This window comes from Equus caballus, chromosome 22 (assembly GCF_041296265.1).
Source record: "Equus caballus isolate H_3958 breed thoroughbred chromosome 22, TB-T2T, whole genome shotgun sequence".
In the NCBI taxonomy this organism is placed as follows: Eukaryota; Metazoa; Chordata; class Mammalia; order Perissodactyla; family Equidae; genus Equus; species Equus caballus.
The window spans coordinates 35569268-35588775 of NC_091705.1; the positions used below are offsets into that span (position 1 = coordinate 35569268).

The window sequence follows — 19508 nt, forward strand, 5'->3', positions numbered from 1 at the left end:
TCAAGACATTGAAAATGGGTTACACTGGCTAGAGCCCTCCAATTGGTTCTCGGGCCTCAATTTACGCATATTTGTTAATGCTGGTGTGATTTTGATATTATCCATGTTAATAGTTTATGTTTTACGTCTGCTTTGCTCCCTGAAAAAACAACAAAGTCAACAAGAGCTAGCATTGGTTATCATGGGCCTTCTGGCCTCAGCACAACATGACGCCTTCCTTGCTTTAAAAAACAAAAAGCAGGGAAATGTAGCCGCCCCTGACACAGGAAGGGTTAATAATCACTGGAAAAAGCTTGCCAACAAACTGTGACCCGGAGGTGAGAAGGCCGGGTAGCCAATGACGGGTAAGACCTCCGTGGGTGGGGGGGGGGTGGTGTGCAACGTAAGCCAGGCGGCAGCCGCCCAGGGGCACAGGTGGAGAAACGATATCGATATCGGGAGCAGGAGGGACCGTTGCCTAAGAGACCTTGCCTGCTCCCAGATAAAAATATAGGAGCACAGCAATAACATGATAATATCAAAACAGAGGCCAAGGGAGGGCTCCTTGAGAAATCGCTAAGAATTCTTGGCATTCGCTAATTACTTCATCCAGAACACCTGTGTATGTTTAACAGCTGTAAGCTATGTATATATTGAAACGCTGGTTATAATAAACTCAGAGTGGCCATCAGCCCTCCCTGCATCTATCCTGATGTGTACATTGGATTGCGACATGGACATTCACCAGCAGTGGCTCCGTGTAGAGCCGCACAAAGTAGCTGGAGCTGTCGGAGCCTGGGAAGCTGGGGGCAGGAAGGAGGGGTCAGGCGGACCTGCCGCTGCTCCCCGTCTCACCCCGGTCCCGACTCTGGGGCTGCACGGGGCCACTGCGCCACGGTAAGGGTCTGCAAAGTTTTCTTAGCCTCATAACCTTTTCAACAGAAGACATCTCATATGAAAGCTTAACACAACAACCTGGCACAAGGAGAGCTGCCTTACGCTGAGGGAGAGGAAGGGGCCCTACTTTCACTTGGCTGCCTCTTCCTTAGCCTTCTGGTCTCAGCCTAAAGGCCATCTCCTCAAAGAAGCCTTCCCGGATAACCCAGCAGATTACTCCCCAGCACCAGCCCTGGGTACACGGCTCTCTAGAACAGAGCCTCCCCTCCAGACCAGAAGCATTAGCAGGGCAGGGACAAGTCCGTTCCGCTTACTGTTGTACAGCCGGTGCTCTCAAAGGTGCTGGCATTGGATAAGTGCTCAGTTAAATATTTGTTAAGAGAATCAGTGTGTAAATGTAGGTTATAAGTACTGCTCTGCTCACATATTTATTCTTCTAGAAGCACTTTGGAGCCGTTTCATAAAGTGCAAATATTATAGACCACTAGGATTTTGCGATTGTAAATGGGATTGCGTTCTTGAGTTCTCTTTCTGTAAATTCCTTGTTAGAGTATAGAAATGCAACTGATTTTTGTAAGTTGATTTTGTACCCTGCAACTTTACTGTAGTTGTTGATTATTTCTAATAGTTTTCCTATGGATTCTTTAGGGTTTTCTATACATAAGATCATATCGTCTGCAAACAGTAAGAGTTTCACTTCTTCACTCCCAATTTGGATTCCTTTTATTTCTTTATCTTGACTAATTGCTCTGGCCCAAACCTCCAGGACTGTGTTGAATAAGAGTGGTGAGAGTGGGCATCCTTGTCTTGTTCCTGTTCTCAGAGGGATGGCGCTCAGTTTTTCCCCATTGAGTATGATGTTGGCCGTGGTTTGTCATATACGGCTTTTATTATGTTGAGGTAATTTCCTTCTAGCCCCATTTTGTTAAGAGTTTTTATCGTAAATGACTGTTGTATCTTATCAAACGCTTTCTCTGCATCTATTGAGGTGATCATGTTTTTACTCTCATTTTGTTAATGTAGTGTATCACATTGATTGATTTGCAACTGTTTAACCATTCCTGTGTCCCTGGTATAAATCCCACTTGATCATGATGTATGGGCTTTTTGATATATTGCTGTACTCGGGTCGCCAATATTTTGTTGGGGATTTTTGCACCTATGTTCATCAGTGATGCTGGCCTGTAGTTTTCCTTTTTTGTATTGTCCTTGTCAGGCTTTGGTATCGGAGTGATGTTGGCCTTGTAGAATGTGTTAGGAAGTGTTCCAGCTTCCCTAATTTTTTGGAATAGCTTGAGAAGGATAGGTGTTAAATCCTCTTGGAAAGTTTGGTAGAATTCTCCAATGAAGCCGTCTGGTCCTGGACTTTTATTTTTGGGGATGTCTTTGATTACTGTTTCAATCTCCTTACTTGTGATTGGTCTATTCAGATTATCTATGTCTTCTTGATTCGGTTTTGGGAGGTTGTAAGAGTCTAAGAATTTATCCATCTCTTCTAGATTGCCCATTTTGTTGGCATATAGCATTTCATAGTATTCTCTTATAATCCTTTGTATTTCTGTGGTAGCTGTTGTAATTTCTCCTCTTTCATTTCTAATTTTATCTGAGGTTTCTCTCTTTTTTCCTTTGTAAATCTGGCTGGGGGTTTGTCAATTTTGTTTATCCTCTCTCTTTTTTTTTTTTTTGAGGAAGATCAGACCTGAGCTAACATCTGCCACCAATCGTCCTCTTTTTGCTGAGGAAGACTGGCCCTGAGCTCACATCCGTGCCCATCTTCCTCTTCTTTAATGTGGGAAGCCTGCCACAGCATGACTTGCCAAGTGGTGCCATGTCTGCACCCGGGATCCAAACCGGCGAACCCAGGGCCACCAAATCGGAACGTGCAAACTTAACTGCTGCGCCACCGGGCTGGCCCTGTTTATCCTCTTAAAGAACCAGTTCTTTGTTTCATTGATCCTTTCTACTGCCTTTTTTGTTTCAATTTAATTTATTTCTGCTCTGATTTTTATTATTTCTCTCCTTCTGCTGACTTTGGGCTTTGTTTGTTCTTCTTTTCCTAATTTAGTTAGGTGTAGTTTGAGATTGCTTATTTGGGATTTTTCTTGTTTGCTAAGGTGGGCCTGTGTTACGATGAATTTCCCTCTTACTACCTCTTTTGCTGCATCCCATATGAGTTGGTATGGTATGTTTTCATTTTCATTTGTCTCCAGATATTTTTTGATTTATCATTTAATTTCTTCAATGATCCATTGGTTGTTCAATAGCATGTTGTCTCCACATCTTTGTCCCTTTCTCAGCTTTTTTTAAATAATTAATTTCTAGCTTCATAGCATTGTGATCAGAAAAGATGCTTGCTATTATTTCAGTCTTCTTAAATTTATTGAGGCTTGCCTTGTTTCCCAACATGCGATCTATCCTTGAGAATGTTCCATGTGCACTTGAGAAGAATGTGTATTCTGATGTTTTTGGATGGATTGTTCTATATATGTCTATTAAGTCCAAATGGTCTAGCTTTTCACTTAATTTCACTGTTTCCTTGTTGATTTTCTGTCTGGATGGTCTATCCATTGATGTGAGTGGAGTGTTGAGGTCCCCTACTATTATTGTGTTGCTGTTAATATCTCCTTTTAGGTTTGTTAATAGTTGCTTATATACTTTGGTGCCCCTGCGTTGGGTGCATAGATATAAGTGTTATGTCTTCTTGATGGATTGTCCCTTTGATCATTATATACTGCCCCCTTTGTCTCTCTTTACTTGTCTTATCTTGAAGTCTACTTTGTCTGATATAAGTATTGCAACACCTGCTTTCTTTTGTTTGCATTAGCTTGGAGTATCATCTTCCATCCCTTCACTCTGAGGCTGTGTTTGTTGTTGGAGCTGAGATTTTGGACCAGAGTGCCTACATGTGACTTCTCCACATGCTTTGGGGTTCCTTACAATATGGCAGCCTTAGGATAGTCAAACTTCTTCCAAGGAAGCTCCAAGAACTAGTGTTCCAGTAAAAAATGTAGAAACTGCATGACCTTTATGATCTAGCCTTGGAAGTCCAGAGCATCACTTCTACTCTACTCTGTTGGTTGAAGCAACCACAAAGCTGCCCAGATTCAAGGGAAGGGGACATAGACTCCACTTCTCCAGTAATGTTTTAAAACTGCCACATCACTCTTGGCCTCAGGGTAGGAAAATCTCATTGGTTTCCAACATGCTTCCCTTTGAGATGCACATGATAGTCATGTGTGTCCCCGTCCTTTCCATCCCAGGAAGATCCAGAAAAATAGTGCAATGGGTTGAATATCTGTGTCTTCCCATAATTCATGTGTTGAAACTCTTATCCCAATTTGATGGTATTTGGAGGTAGGACCTTTGGAAGGTAACTAGGTCATGACAATGGATGGGATTAGTGCCCTTCTAAGAAAAGGACAGGGAGCTAGCTAGCTCTCTTTCTGCCCCGTGAGGATTGAATGAGAAGTTGACAGTCTGCAACCTGTAAGAGAGCTCTCACCAGAACCTGACCATGCTGGCCCCCCTATCTTGGACTCCTAGCCTCCAGAACTGTGAGAAATAAATTTCTGTTGTTTATAAGACACCCTGTCTATGGCACTTTGTTATAGGAGCTCAAACAGACTAAGACAAACAGGGTTAGGCATCGTAACAGATGTGTTGGTAACCACATTGTCCTTCTCTGTGACTTTATCTTAATTAGAGCAACAAGTCTAGTAAATAAGACCTGTCTTCTCACTGTGATTCATGACCCTTTGCCTAATATAAGGAACTATTACCATTAATCCTTTGCTCAGAACGCTGAGAAAAACTCCTTACTACTACTCCAATTTTCACATCTTCCCTCTTACAATCCATTCTTCTAGAGCGGCCAGAGTGATTTTCAAATTATAAATCAGATTATTTCATCCCCCAACATCCCAGCTGAAACTAGCCCTGCCTTCCCATTGCACTTAGAAGACATCCCACATTGCTTGCCACAGCCTTCAGAACCCTACTGATCTCGTCCCTGCCTCGCCGTTTGAGTTCCTCTCCTATGGCTTTCACTCTGCTCCAGCTACACTGGTTTTATTACTGTTCTTGGCGCTCATCAGGCTTGTTCCTGCCTGAGGGCATTTGGATTTGCTTTGGCCTTTTTTTCAAACAATGGAATTTTATTTTGAGGAAAAATTCGAGTTCACAATCGTGTCGTAAATGAACAGCAAATATTTCATTTTCTTATCCTACCAACGCTAAAGAAAAAAAATCAGTGGTAAATAAATATCTGTGAGCAGATTAAAGGTAAAGCTGACTGGATAATAAACCACCTCTGCGTGTGACTCGTTCCAAAAGGGTGAAAACACTGAACTGATAAGACATGCGCATCGAACCTCATGCTGATCAGTCAAAGAAGCCCAGTGACGAACATTCAGTTTCTGCTCATCATGGGCAGCAAACTACTATATGAATTTTACTGAAGGAATACTTTAAGGGAAGCCCTTATTTAAGTTATACGGTGCATCACAACTACAAAAAGGGCTTGGACAGTTCCATTTAACCACCATTTATAAAGTACAACGTGTAATACTCTGTGTTTTATCTGGGGTCTGACAAATGCCAATCTAGACTGAAAGTACCCCAGCTGCCAATTCCGCCATCTGAAAACATCTAGATGTGTGAAAAAGGGCTGTCCTCCACACAAAGGTGACTATGTCAGGAGCTTTAACCTAATTTTTAAAATGTTTGCAACACTCAGCCCCCAGACGATCACATGGATAGATCTTACACGTCATTCAGGTCTCAGTTCAAATGTTACCTCCTCAGAGAGCACTTCCCTGGTTCCACCACCCCTCACTTACAATGGCATGACCTTGCTTTATTTTCTTTATAGTGTTTAGCCATATATGCAATGGTATTTTCCATTTACTAATTTATTTGTTTATTTTCTTCCCTGGAGAGTATGCTCCATGAGTGCGAATGTCTTGTTCATCTGCTTTATCACTGTTCTGGTTATCCATCAGTGTGTAATGAACCACCCCAAAACATAGTGGCTTAAAACAACTCATTATTATCTCTCGTGGTCTTGTGGGTTGACTTGGATCAGCTGGGTTGCTCGTGCTTGGGTCCTTTATAAGGTTGAAATCAGATGGTGGCTGAGGCTGCAGTAATCTGAAGGCTTGATTGGACTTGACATCCATGATGGTCCCCTCCAAGATTGGCATTTTGTGCTGGCTATTGGCTGGGAGCTTAGTTGGGTTTGTCCATTGGAGTGCCCATATTGTAGCCGCCCCTGACACAGGAAGGGTTAATAATCACTGGAAAAGGCTTGCCAACAAACTGTGACCTGGAGGTGAGAAGGCCGGTTAGCCAATGACAGGTAAGACCTCCGGGGGGGCAACCTAAGCCAGGCAGCGGCCGCCCGGGGGCACAGATGGAGAAACGATATCGATATCGGGAGCAGGAGGAACCGTTGCCTAAGAGACCTTGCCTGCTCCCAGATAAAAATATAGGAGCACAGCAATAACATGATAATATCAAAACAGAGGCCAAGGGAGGGCTCCTTGAGAAATCGCTAAGAATTCTTGGCATTCGTTAATTACTTCATCCAGAACACCTGTGTATGTTTACCAGATGTAAGCTATGTATATATTGAAACGCTGGTTATAATAAACTCAGAGTGGCCATCAGCCCTCTCCGCATCTATCCTGATGTGTACATTGGATTGCGACACCGACACATATGTGTCTGCATGTGGAAAATGGATAAAATAGACAGAAGGGCGGCCAACATAACAATATTGGGACCAGGCAAGAATGGTGGAAATGGTGAGAAGTGGATTCTGGACATATTTATATATTTGAAACCAGAGTCAACAGGCTTTGCTGTTATATTGCTGGGGATTATGAAAGAAAGAGAGAAGTTGTGGATAATTATAAGACTTTTGGCCTGAGCGGTGGGAAAACTGAGTCACCATTTACTGAGATGCAGGTTAAGGACGTGGTGGGAATCAAGAATTTGGTTTCAGAGATGTTATGTTTGGGATGAAACTTAGACAGCCAAGCGAGGATATACAATAGTATGGAGTTAAGAAGGAGATAGAGGTGCGTATGATCATCCAGGCTTGAGATAACAAGAGCGTGCACTGCAGAGGGGGCAATAGATGCATGTGAAAGATGTTCAGAAGGACGCTTGGACTTAGTGACACCGGACAGGGAAGAAGAGGAAGAGTCAACAGTGATGCTGCGATTGTGAACCTCTTGCCCCAAACGATGAGGCAGGAGCCTTACCTGGTCTAACTGATGATGGTGTTGAGTTTGAGAAGATGGGCTACTGAGGTGGAAATACTCTACCCTAGTCAAAGAGCCAAGCCAGAACCTAAGGATGAAAAAGACCAAGATGAAGAATGGAAAAAGCGATTGAGTGTTGTAGACTCAGAGACAGGGTGAGAGGATGGAAACTGACATGTACTGAGCACCTACTATGTGCCAGGCACATTGCTAGTACTTTATATTCGTGATCACAGATAACTCTTCAAAGGTGTCCTGAGAGGGTGTCATCATTCCGTTTTACACATGAGGAAACTGAGGCTCAGAGAAGGTAAGGGGATTGCTGGGTACCCCGGAAGGCAAAAATAGCAGAATGAGTTCCCTATCTTGATGTAGTGGTAAAAGTCACTGAGTCTATGGAATCTCTGAGAAACCATGAGAGCGGGATAATACAATAATATAATAATACGCATTACCACTTGTTGAGCACGTACTGTGTGTCAAGCACTGCACATCCGTCTCCCCGTCTAAACCTCACAACAACCCTGGGAGGTTTTATTCTCGTTTTTAAGTCAAACAAGCTGAAGCTCAGAGGTTTAATCTCTTCTCCAAAGTCACATAACCAATAATGGCAGGAGTTAGAATTCAACTCAAGACTCTGACTCCAAAGCCTGTCCTCTAAAAGAAGTTTGAAAGCTGTGCCCTCAAGGGTGCTGGAGTTTCACAAGAGGGGACTCAAAGCACTTCAAATAGGGAAGCTCTGCTTTTCATGGGTTTTGCACTGACGCCACAAGGAAAAACATTTTTGCATGCAGAATTTGGTTTGAACACTTGTGTTTATGCCATGAGGGCCTTAACTGTGGGTTAGAGGAGGAAGAGGCCAAGAAAAGGCCATTGGATTTGGAAATGAGGAACATGGTGGCGACCCCAGTACAGACAGTCAGGTCTTGTTGGTTGCTAGCAGTAGAAACTAACTCTGGCTATTTTAAGCAGAGAAGGAATTTGTGAGAATGGTGTGGCGATGTGGTGGGCATCCGTTCCCTCTTCATCATTGAACCCTTAAGTTAGCCCCCAGTGGATTCTTCTGCTTGCAACCAAGAGCACTAACTGATTTCGTTTAGCTTGTGGAACTTCAGGGAATGCTAAAAGAAGCCAGTTATGGAAAGGACACTAAAAGAACCCAGCTCGGAAAGGATGGTAAACAAGGCAGAACTGTGGTTATCCCAGAGCACCTCTGAATGAGCTCCATACATTTTCAGGTCTATGTCACTTATTGCTCAAGATTAAAATTCCAGGCAGAGTATCTGATTGGCCACTCTTTGTCTGGAGATAGGGCAGGCACTTTGATTGTCAGGACCCCCCCACCCCATCCCAGGAGGAGGAAGAGTCGTTCCCCCAAAGCAAAATCAGGGTATTGTTATCAGAACAAGGACCAATGGATGCTACATGACAAGGAGAGCCTTCTGTAGAGTGAAGGAAGTTTAAGTGGATCCAACAGTCCAAGAGGACAAGGCCCCATTGTGTGTTTGAAGACATCCTCTTTCTTCCTGGGAGTTTCTCAAATCTTGAATGTTAACCTGTTTACAATCTTAGAGTCGGCAGGTCTATAGCTGACTAATATCACCTCCCATTATAAAACTTTCCTTCTTTCGTATTTCCTGTCTTCCTTTTCTTCCTTGAGAAACATTATTTTACACTCATAAAGTCATGTCGAAATTTTTGATGCATCATCTTGGTTAACCTCAGATGGATGCATGTGTGTGTCATATTGAAATAACTGGGACTACGTGACTAAGAGGTTATGGCAAGTGTCTTCCTCCTGACTTACTGGCTGTGTTTCCTCCAGCAAACCATTGAATTTGCCTAGCTGAATTTCAGTTTCTTCATTTGTAAAATGGGAATAATTACACTTAATTCATAAGATTGTTAAATAAATACAAGCTACCTTTTCTTGAACACTTACTATGCACTTACGCAGGAGGTCACAATTTTAAACACCCTCTAGGCCAGGAGAGTAATGTGCATGGAAGTAGTTAGAGTGGGGGTGGGGACATGTGAGACAGTAAGAAATGGTGGGGATTATGGGGAATTGGAGAGAATGCTCCCCTTATAAACAGAGAGCAGTTTTTTTTTTCTTGAGGCAGATTAGCCCTGAGCTAACATCTGCTGCCAATCCTCCTCTCTTTGCCGAGGAAGACAGGCCCTGAGCTAACATCCGTGCCCATCTTCCTCTACTTTATATGTGGGACGCCTACCACAGCATGGCTTGATAAGTGGTGCTATGTCTGCACCTGGGATTTGAACCAGCAAACCCCAGGCCACTGAAGCAGAACGTGTGCACTTAACCATTGTGCCACTGGGCCAGCCCCAAGAGCAAGTCTACTTAGCTCTAGTTCATTGTTTTCAAAGTGTAGTCCCTTGCCCAGCAGTATCAGCAGCACCTGGAAACACTAGAATGCACATTCCCAGGTCCCTCCCCAGACCTACTGAATCAAAACTCTGGGGGTGGTGATCTCAAAACCTGGGTTTTTTTCCCCCAGTAATTTTATTGAGATAATAATGGTTTATAATATTGCGTAATTTTGGAAATACATTATTATTTATCAGTTTCTGGATAGACTTCATTGTGCTCACCACCAGTAGTCTAAGTTTTGTCTATCAAAGCCTGTGTTTTAACAAGCCCACTGAGTGATTCTGATGCTTGCTCAAGTTTGAGACCCCCCGCTCTAGTTGATGGTTGTTTGTAAGATTGTGGGACTGTGTTGCCAGATCTCTTTTTTTTTTTCCCAAGAGAAGCTAGAAACTTATTTTTATGTGAAATCTCTCACGTTCATATCTCGGCAACACATTCAAATTTTTTAAATGTACTGCGTAGGCTAACATATATATGTTCTAGCCAGATTTGCAAACTCTGGTTTATGCTCCTTCCCTTTAATCCTTGAAATAATCCTGCAAAACAATTGTGATGCTACTCCTGGTGGGAGGAAGATGCCGGTCCAAATAGTGAAGTGCTGCTCGAAGTCCCACAGCCAGGAAGTGGCCAACCCTTGATTTGAACCTGGATGTATTTGGCTCTAAAGACTCTGCCCCTTTTACGTTTTATATAGAACAGAAAATATATGAATATACCTATCATGGCACCCAGCATCACAAAAGTGAAACACCTTTTGCACACTATGGGCCATTGACCGATGAAACTTTCTTCTCCATCCTTCTGCCCCACCGCATCCCCTTGGCCTCATTCCTAATCCGCATTCCTGTAAGACAGAGCCAATCAGCAGGTGAGCCAGAGAGACCAGGGGCCGGGTGAAGCCAGGCAGTTTCCCGGCCTGGGGAGCTGGGTACGTCCCAGAAATAGCTGTGGGCAGAAGTGCCTGAGGCTGAATGTCCAGCTGCCAGCTGGGTCTACACGCTAAATCCGTCTGCTAGTCAAAGTGTCCTCTGTGTGCCCTAGACAGAGTTTCAGGAGTCCGCCCAGTGCTTCACCCCTACCTGCCTCCTGCCTCATTGCTATTGACTGTTCTCTGAGGCAGAGTAAACAGCACTGGCCCCTCCCAACAATGGCATGTCTCTGGTCCCCTAGTCCCCAGACTGGGCATGAGAAGCTGGGGGAGGCATTCTCAGCCACTTTTGCCAGGATCCATCTGTGGGGAAAGTGGTGGATGTACTCATGTCACGAAGTCCGACTCACCTGTCAACCCAATGGTCACTGCCCCAGACTCCCTCTAGCTTCCAGCAGCAAAATCCTCCTGGGGTTTATAGAACTTCAGATTGTTATGTTTAAGGCACTTCTTATCTAACTCACTGGGTAGCTCTGTTTTGGCATTTACCAGCCTGGATTCTAAAGCCTGGGGTGTATATATCAGTCTCCTTAGTAACAGTAGACACCATTTATCAAGCATTCACAGCCACTTATCTAGTACCCATTATGTGTCAGGGCTGGGGTTCCTGTGTAAATCAGTGTGGCCTAGCCCTCAAGGAGTACACAGCTCCTCCACGGCAGGAACATTACATTGCTGTTCTCCTTGAATTCTTATATTATCATCTTTGTAGATGATAAAATGGTGGTTCAGAAAAGAGAAGTGATTCACTCAAGGTCCTGTTACTAAACAAAATTGAGGTTTTCTTGTCTGATGCACATTTTTAAAAAGCCATTATTACAGCATCAGTTTTCGGGAAAAGAAAAAAGTTTTATTGCTAGATTGATCTGCAAGGAGAGAGGGGCATATGCTCTCAGATCTGTCTGCCCAATCCAGGGCTTGGGGAAAAACTTATGGGATGAAGGGCCAGGACGTCTGAAGTGTGGAGACAGATGATTGAAGGTAAGGAGAAGTGAGGTAATTGACGATCTGCACAAGAAAAGTCAAGCTTCATGCCTCTTCACAGGATGCATGTTCACAAAACGGTGGTGTTAGTATGATCTGAGGGAGGATTTTTCAGCCCTCAGGCCCAATTGATGGGTTGGTGGTCTCAACTGGCCTGAAGTAGACAAGGGTCACAGTTCCTGAAAAACCACTCTTAATGACTCTGTTGCTAAGATAGGGTCAGTTGAACTGGTCCTAGAGGGCCCATGCTTACAAATCCCCCCTCTTTGTTGTTCATTCCTCAATCTCAAGGAGTATAGGGTAATGACTGCTCTGGCTTCTTCCTGCTTATAAGGGGCACAGGTTGTTCCATCTCATTGAAGCAGTCTCTTAGTAAGACAGTGATACAGGTGGGCTCCCAAAGTTCGACCTATATTGCGTAAGCAGTAACCAGTAACAAGTAAGAAGCATTTCTATAGAAACAAAAAGAAAAACAAGTTTAATGGTTAGAGCAAATTATAAGCCAGTTTCTGAGCCCAGGGGGCAGCCAGTCAAGAAGATTTCTAGAAGTCAGGGTGGAAGCATCTTTTGCACTTTGAAATTCTCTGATGACGCCAATGGGTGTTAGGTATCTTTCTGAGTGGCTTACACAGCATGAATCTCTCTTAAGTTTATATCAAGTTATCCAGCTTCAGTTTGCGGGGCCTCAGGGAAAAAAGGTGGTTTCAGTTCCCAGTGATTCTAAATGAAAATGAAGGAAAAATTGAAAATGTTAGTTTGGAGATTTGTAGCCACATATTTCAGGAGACTAAAAGAATTCAGGATCCAGTCCAGTTTACAGACAGAAAACAAAAACCTCAAAGACAATTAACAGAGGTAGAATCTAATATCCACAAATGTGCACTATAGTTTCTATTGAAACATGATTTTTCTCTCCAAAATCACCATCATTTTCACCAAAGATAGCCAAATTAGGACTAAACAGTTGGCAAAATAAGTCTAGTTTCAATAAACTTGGCCCATTTATTTACATTAGTACAGCAAGAGTAGCAATTGATTATATAGACTCTTTTAAATCTGCTTTGCCAAAGGAAACCATCAACAAAATGAAAAGACAATCCAACAATTGGGAGAAGATATTTGCAAACCATATATGTGATAAGTGGTTAATATCCAAAATATATAAAGAACTCATACACCTCAACAACAAAAAAACTAACAACCCAATTGAAAAATGGGCAAAAGATCTGAACAGACATTTTTCCAAAGAAGATATACAGGTGGCCAACAGGCACATGAAAAGATGTTCAACATCATTAACTATCAGAGAAATGCAAATCAAAACTACAATGAGATATCATGTCACTCCCATCAGAATGGCTATAATTAACAAGACAGGAAACAACAAGTGTTGGAGAGGATGTGGAGAAAAGGGAACTCTCATACACTGCTTGTGGGAGTGCAAACTGGTGCAGCCACTATGGAAAACAGTACAGAGATTCCTCTAAAAATTAAGAATAGAACTACCATATGATCCGGGTAGTCCACTTCTGGGTGTTTATCCAAAGAACATGAAAACACAAATGTGTAAAGATACATGCACCCCTATGTGCACTGAAGCATTATTCACAATAGCCAAGACTTGGAAGCAACCTAGGTGCCCATAAAAGGACAAATGGATAAAGAATATGTGGTATACATACACAGTGGAATACTACCAGCAATAAAAAACTGTGAAATCCAAGCATTTGTGACAACATGAATGGACCTTGAGGGTATTATGCTAAGTGAACTAAGTCAGAGGGAGAAAGTCAAATGCCATATGATGTCACTCATAAACAGAAGATAAAAACAACAACACAAATCACATAGAGAACAGAGATTGGATTGGTGGTTACCAGAGGGGAAGGGAGGAGGGAAAGGGCAAAAGGAGTGATTAGGCACATGTGTGTGGTGACATATGGTGATTAGTCTTTAGGTGGTGAACATGATGTAATCTACACAGGAATCAAAATATGATGGTGTATACCTGAAATTTATATAATGTTATTAACCAATGTTACTGCAATAACATAATAATAATTAAAAAATCAGCTTTGCTGGAACTTTTCATAAGGAATCTCAGATTGAACTTTAAAGGCCTCTAGAGGCCAGGAAAACCAAACTAAGGACTTATCATGAGACTCTACCTACAATACCTATAGATGTGGGTGAATTCCTTTCTTCTCTTGAGGTTCCCCAAAATATACTGAGGTTCTTTGCACCTGCCAGGAAAGCGTCCTTCTTAACTCACCTTTATTTGTTTCATACAGTCAATCTTTGTCCCTTAAAGCTGTTTTGGTCATATTGAAGTCTGTGCATGTTCCTCTCAAATATGACATTCCAGTCAAAGCTTTGGTAATATAAGCAATGTTTCCAATTATGTCATGCGATAAGGAGAACAGATTCTTATTGAACTTACATAAGTAACTATATTGCCATGAATATAAGAATATTCACTCACTAAGAGTTTCCAAATTCTGGAAGGATCACGTAGGGAGAAAAAGATAAAAGTTTCAATTCTGCTTACAAAGGTATAATTTACCAAATTACTATAAGTCATATTTAGCTGAAGAAAGTAAAAGTTTCCTTAAATCTGGAAAAACAAAACATTAAAAATCAGCAATATCTCAAACAAGAAGTCATAAAAATGATAATCATTCTTATCAGTTCTTCCAGTCCCATGTGATAAATTCCTGATCTTGGTCTTTGGTTGGCAGTTTTATGAGGTCGTCTGTTTCTCCATTAGAGTTCTGTGATTTCTTACCCCACTCAGTTTTATAATCTGAAAGTTTACCAGAAATCTGCATTCTAGGGCAAGAGTCAGAGTCCTTTCCATGAATCTCTCTGAATATGAAATACATCTGCAAAAACATCAGAGTGAAAAAATGATTTTGTCTGTGAATGACAAAAGACTCAAAAGGGTAATTGACAAAGAAACTTGCTTATTTCTGTGACATACAACACTTTAAGACAATAACTAGAATTATCACTGACAACCAGGACAGATCAGAATTTTAGAAATTTTATATAATTTTTAAGACTCATATTAATAACATTTACCCACACAATATAATTTAAGTAGGGTTACCATCATTTATTTAACAATGCTTCCAATGTAATTTAACATACCAAATAAACCTAATTAGTTTGATGTCTCCTTCTTTGTAGAAAGAGCAAATTCTTTGAGAAATCCGAGGGCCCCATTGGAAATTTTCAAAGTTTGAATTTTGGGGAAGTTTGTCAAAAATATCAAAAGGTTTCAAAACACTTGGTCAGATAGGAAATAATGCTTAGTTGTCTATTTAACCAAGCTGACAGAAGAAGATGTTAAAGGCAAACAGAGAGAGTTAAACAAAAAAAAACTCTTAGTTTTCTTAATAGAGAGACTTCACCTTTTTGAATATAGGAAACTATTTTGACAAAACATAGACTTTCTGTCTTTTAGGTAGACTTACTCAAAAAGAAAGGAAAACCTTTTCATAATCTCTTTATTGAGAACAGACTAAAAGTCCAGGAAAATTATCCCTTTAAGAGAGAGAAAAAACCAAATTTTAATTTTTGTACCAGCTTACTTTTTATGTTAAAGCTTATTCACTTAATTAAACTCATTTTAATCTTAGCCAGCTTGACCATGCACAAGACTCTTTCTTCAGGGCTCCTCTTCCACAAACCTTCTATAACTTTCTTTTTATCTTCAGAATTTGTCCCATGTCGTCTTTCTTCCCTCCTAGTACTTTAGGACAAATTTATCTTTGTTAACAAAACAAAACTATTTCCATTCTTTATACCTTCTTTACTGAAAATATACATCTTACTTTCCTTGAATAGACAGATGTTTTCCTTATTAATTTTTAGTGGCATAATCATATATATTAATTCAAATTCTTAAGCCTTACAGACCTTAATTTTTAGTGAAAACTAAGAAGTAAGCAATTACAAATTGTATTTTACATTAATATTCTGTGGCTTGGCAAGTTTATAAATACTTTTCATAATTTCTAGAAACATGCTACTTCATAGCAATAATGTTTCTGTATTTTATTATTTGAAAATGACCTAGATAAACAATGAATTTTCTATCATTTAATTTAACTTAGAAAAACTTTAAAGTCTTAAGTTACCAAAGAGATTTTGAAGTTAAGTATATACACCATAACACATAATTATTGTTAAAAAGTTCACCCAATACTTTTATCTTTTTCACATCTATTTAGTTTACTTGTTCCCAATAATTATGTAGATTGCCTACAAAACTTCATGAGACATGAGGCAGAATTAGCTATCATTTTAAGTTATTATTTTTGCTAACCAGTTTTGTAACAGAGATAACATGAGATTATTTGACCAATAAATGTAGAATAAAGGCTGCATATCTGCATCATATCCAATGTTGATAACTTTAAGGACATGTCTATTTCAATCAAACCAACAAACTTAAATAAGCTTTCATCTACTAAAGATTATTTTATGTCATATCAGCTTGAAAAACATTTGGGTTAGTTTCTATTACATTTATATCAGTGCTTACTTTAAGCCAATTAAATAGAGCTCTTTTAGAAGTTATACAATCTGGAGGTAAAAAATTAAATCACATATATACATATAAATATATATGTATATATATATAACAAATATACAGACACACATATATAGACACTCCACAGCTATTTTTTAAAAATTACTGCCATGAATCAGGTACAGTAATATAAGGCTCACTAGTTATGAAAGGATAACTGAATCCAAATTTTGTTTTAAGCTTTTTCTACTAAATTTGTGGAGAAGACACTTAAGATGCTAGATTTTGGGTGAGGGTGCTCTTTCACTCATTTTTCTTTCCTTTTTTTCCCTTTAGTCTTAGGAATTGGTGATAGGCTAGATAACAGTTCCTGGAGAGGTTGCAAACTTTTTGAGGTGAAGGAAATGGGTGGAATCTGAACTGCCTCTAGAGCTGCATCTCTAGTTTTGCAAGTATTTTTTTCAGGATAGCTGCTCTTAATTCCTCAGAAATCAGGTTGTAACTTAAATGACCTTATAGGTTGATCTACCTGTCTAACCACATCATCTCTAAATTGCTTCTTTCCCCTGGGTGCTTAGTTTTATTTTCCCCTAGGGAAGGAGGCCTGGGAAGAAAATCCTATCAGGCTCTGAATATCAGCTTCCAGTTTGTCTGAATTTCTGATCATAAGTTGCTAGATCTTTTCAAATATCTTGTCAGGTTTCAGCCAGGATGAGCAGTAATTATACCTGGCAGTATTGAACAATTCCAGTAATTTCTAGTGTAGCAGTTTTCCAGAAAATCTCTGAGTCTCATTAACTCTGGGAGGGGCTCACTTTAGGCCCTTCTTCAAAGGTAGATAATGAGATGCCCATAAAGCCAAGACCTAATAGGATTTTCTTTAAGGTACCTTTTATAATTTATTTTTTTCTTTTTGCAACAAAACCTGCAATAAGGTTACTTTGGAATTTGACTTATTTGCTTTAAAGTGCACTTTTAAATGATCTTATCTAATCAGAACATTCCTTCTAAGGAACAATGTAATTCCCCTGAGGCTGATGGCAGCTTAGTAGGACCCTTAGCCACAAAAGGGAGTGCAACTCGCATTTCTGTCCGACCACCTATGACCACAAAATGGGGAGCAAGCATATTTTTGTATGATTGTATTTTGGGGACTGTCAACCTGACGATTATGGAGCCATGCCCTTAGGACCTGAAACAAGCTTAGTAAGATTTTGCAGTTCTTTGTAAATATTTACAGCTTCTGGAACCTTTAGGTTTTGAACAATTGTGCCAGAAAGGGGAGCAGTTGACTCTTTAAAGACGAAAGATTTTCCCTATTCCTCGGTTTGGATGCTCAAAACAGTCCAAAGTGGCCACTGTAATTTTAAATTACCCTGGGTTATCCTTCCAGGTGTTTATAGTTATTCCCATTGTAGGGGGCTTTTCCCAAGATGGCTGCAACAAACAAGGTAATTTCTAAAAAGAGTTTATTATAATCACCAAGAAATTCAGTCCCCAAAGAGCCAATTTTAATAAAACAGTCAGACGCGGATAAACATGAACAGACACAGAAATCCAATACCCTGGGACTCTAACTCAGGGTACCCTGGGACCCTGCCCAGAGCTCGGGACCCTAACCTGATCCTTTGAGTGCCCCAGAAGCTGTAAGCCTTTTACTGTTTCCCTTGGAGTGGGGCTTGAACCCACAATTCTAGCCTTGGGACTTTAGCCCAGGAAAAATCTCCCCATTGGGGGCTCTAACCCACAATCCTGACAAAATTATTAGATAATTTAGGCATAGGCACATTTTAACAAGGTCACTCACCCAAAAGATGTCTGATCCTGGAGGTATTTCTTCTCTCGAAGGGAAAAAGAGTGCTGAGGGGGCCTGGGGCACCACAGCGGGAGACAGGAATCCAATCAGCCAGGCCTCCAGACAAAATTGTCTAGGTGGTCACTTAGGGTCAGCAAAAGACCCCACACCCCACTGGGGGCTCCAGAGCCCTGGGCAGGCAGTCGCAGGACCTAATCCCTTTGTGGTCACGAAAATTCTTACCACACAAAATTGGGGTTCTCTTCCCTGATGCACATTGTAAAAAAGCCAATTACTACAGCATCAGTTTTGGGGAAGAGTAAAAAGCTTTATTGCTAGATTGATCTGCAAGGACAAAGGGGCATATGCTCTCAGATCTGTTTCCCCCATTCAGGGCTTAGGGCAAAATTTCTGGGATGAAGGACAGAGGATGGATGATTGGCGATAAGGGGAAGTGAGGTAATTGGCGATCTGCACAAGAACAGTCAGGCTTCATGCCTCTTCACAGGGTGCAGGTTCACAAAATGGTGGTGTGAGTATGATCTGAGGGTGGAGTTTTCAGCCCTTTGATGTCAAAAAGGTCACTGATTGGGTATTCGCACAGGCCCAGTTGATGGGTTGGTGGTCTCAACTGGCCTGAACTGGACAAGGAGTCTCAGTTCCTGAAAAGCCACTCTTCCTGACTCTGTTGATAAGATAGGGTCCGTTGAACCGGTGCTGGAGGGCCTGTTGTTACAGCCTCTCAGCTGAGAAGTGGTGGAGGTGGGAGTCACACCCACACCCTGTCGCCCCAAGGCCAGTGCTCAGGGCTCCTTTAATTACTTTCTCGACACCAATTGTCTTGTCCTGTATGTGTCACGTAGTGGCCACCTAGGGAATGCCTATGATGGAATGGAAAAAAACAGGGGCTTGGAGGAAAGAAGCCCTGGGTTCAAAACCTTGTCTTTATAGCTTTGCTTGGGACCTTGGGGGGAAGGATCTAAACCTTTGAGCGTTCAGTTCATCTGTCACATGCAGCTCATGATAATAGTAACTCTCCATTCACAGGTTTGCTAGGACGATACATGATACTCATAAGAGGATGTACACAAAGCCTGGCACACAGTCAGCACTGATGTGGGTTTGGAATGGAAAAGAGGGGGAGAGAGAAACACACACCCAAAGTGGCTCGAGACTCTTAATTGGTCTTTCATCTTCAGGGGCCTTACTTCTTGTGTCAAATGGGTTCCAGTTATTAATAACAACTGCTTTTTCTGCAGCCCCTACTGTGTGCTCTGTATTGTTACACTAGACCTCCACCACTAATCCCTAAGAGGGATCTGCACTCTGATGTGATGGACCCCAAATCCAACCACTTAATTCCCAGACTCGATTGGCTCCCTGGGGGCCCTGCCCTTTCCTCCTCCTTCCCTGGACCCTGGGCATTACTAGGAGACCCCAGGGTCTTAGAATGGGAATGCAGGAGTTCTGGGCCTAGCCCTTGCCTCCCGCTGCCCTGCTGGGAGGCCCCAGGAGGGAGGAGGGGAAGGAGGAGTGGACAAGGGTCCGGCTGCAGCCGGTTGAGCTGTGCCTTGCCGGGCCTGGAAGCCGCTTATGTTCCTGGTTCCCACCCGGGCCAAGAGTAACACCTGATCCCGGGGGATTGTGAAACGGCCTGAGGTGGCAGCCCCCCCGCGGTGCCCTCGGAGCCCTCTATCCCCGCTGGCTCGGCCCCGCCCCTACCCCACGCC

General features: G+C 41.7%; 1 long non-coding RNA gene across 2 annotated transcripts; it reads right to left on the reverse strand.

Moving 5' to 3' along the window:
- Window positions 1-11902: 11902 nt before the first annotated feature.
- Window positions 11903-19333, reverse strand: LOC138919992 (uncharacterized). 2 transcript variants are annotated; one of them, XR_011430577.1, is made up of 3 exons: window positions 17791-18659; window positions 13719-14328; window positions 11903-12166 (listed from the first exon to the last, which is right to left on the reverse strand). It is a non-coding gene; the product is annotated as an uncharacterized lncRNA (long non-coding RNA). The 2 variants fall into 2 exon arrangements; XR_011430576.1 differs by lacking the exon at window positions 11903-12166 and adding an exon at window positions 15040-15200 and having other exon boundaries at window positions 12424-14328; window positions 17791-19333.
- Window positions 19334-19508: the final 175 nt, after the last annotated feature.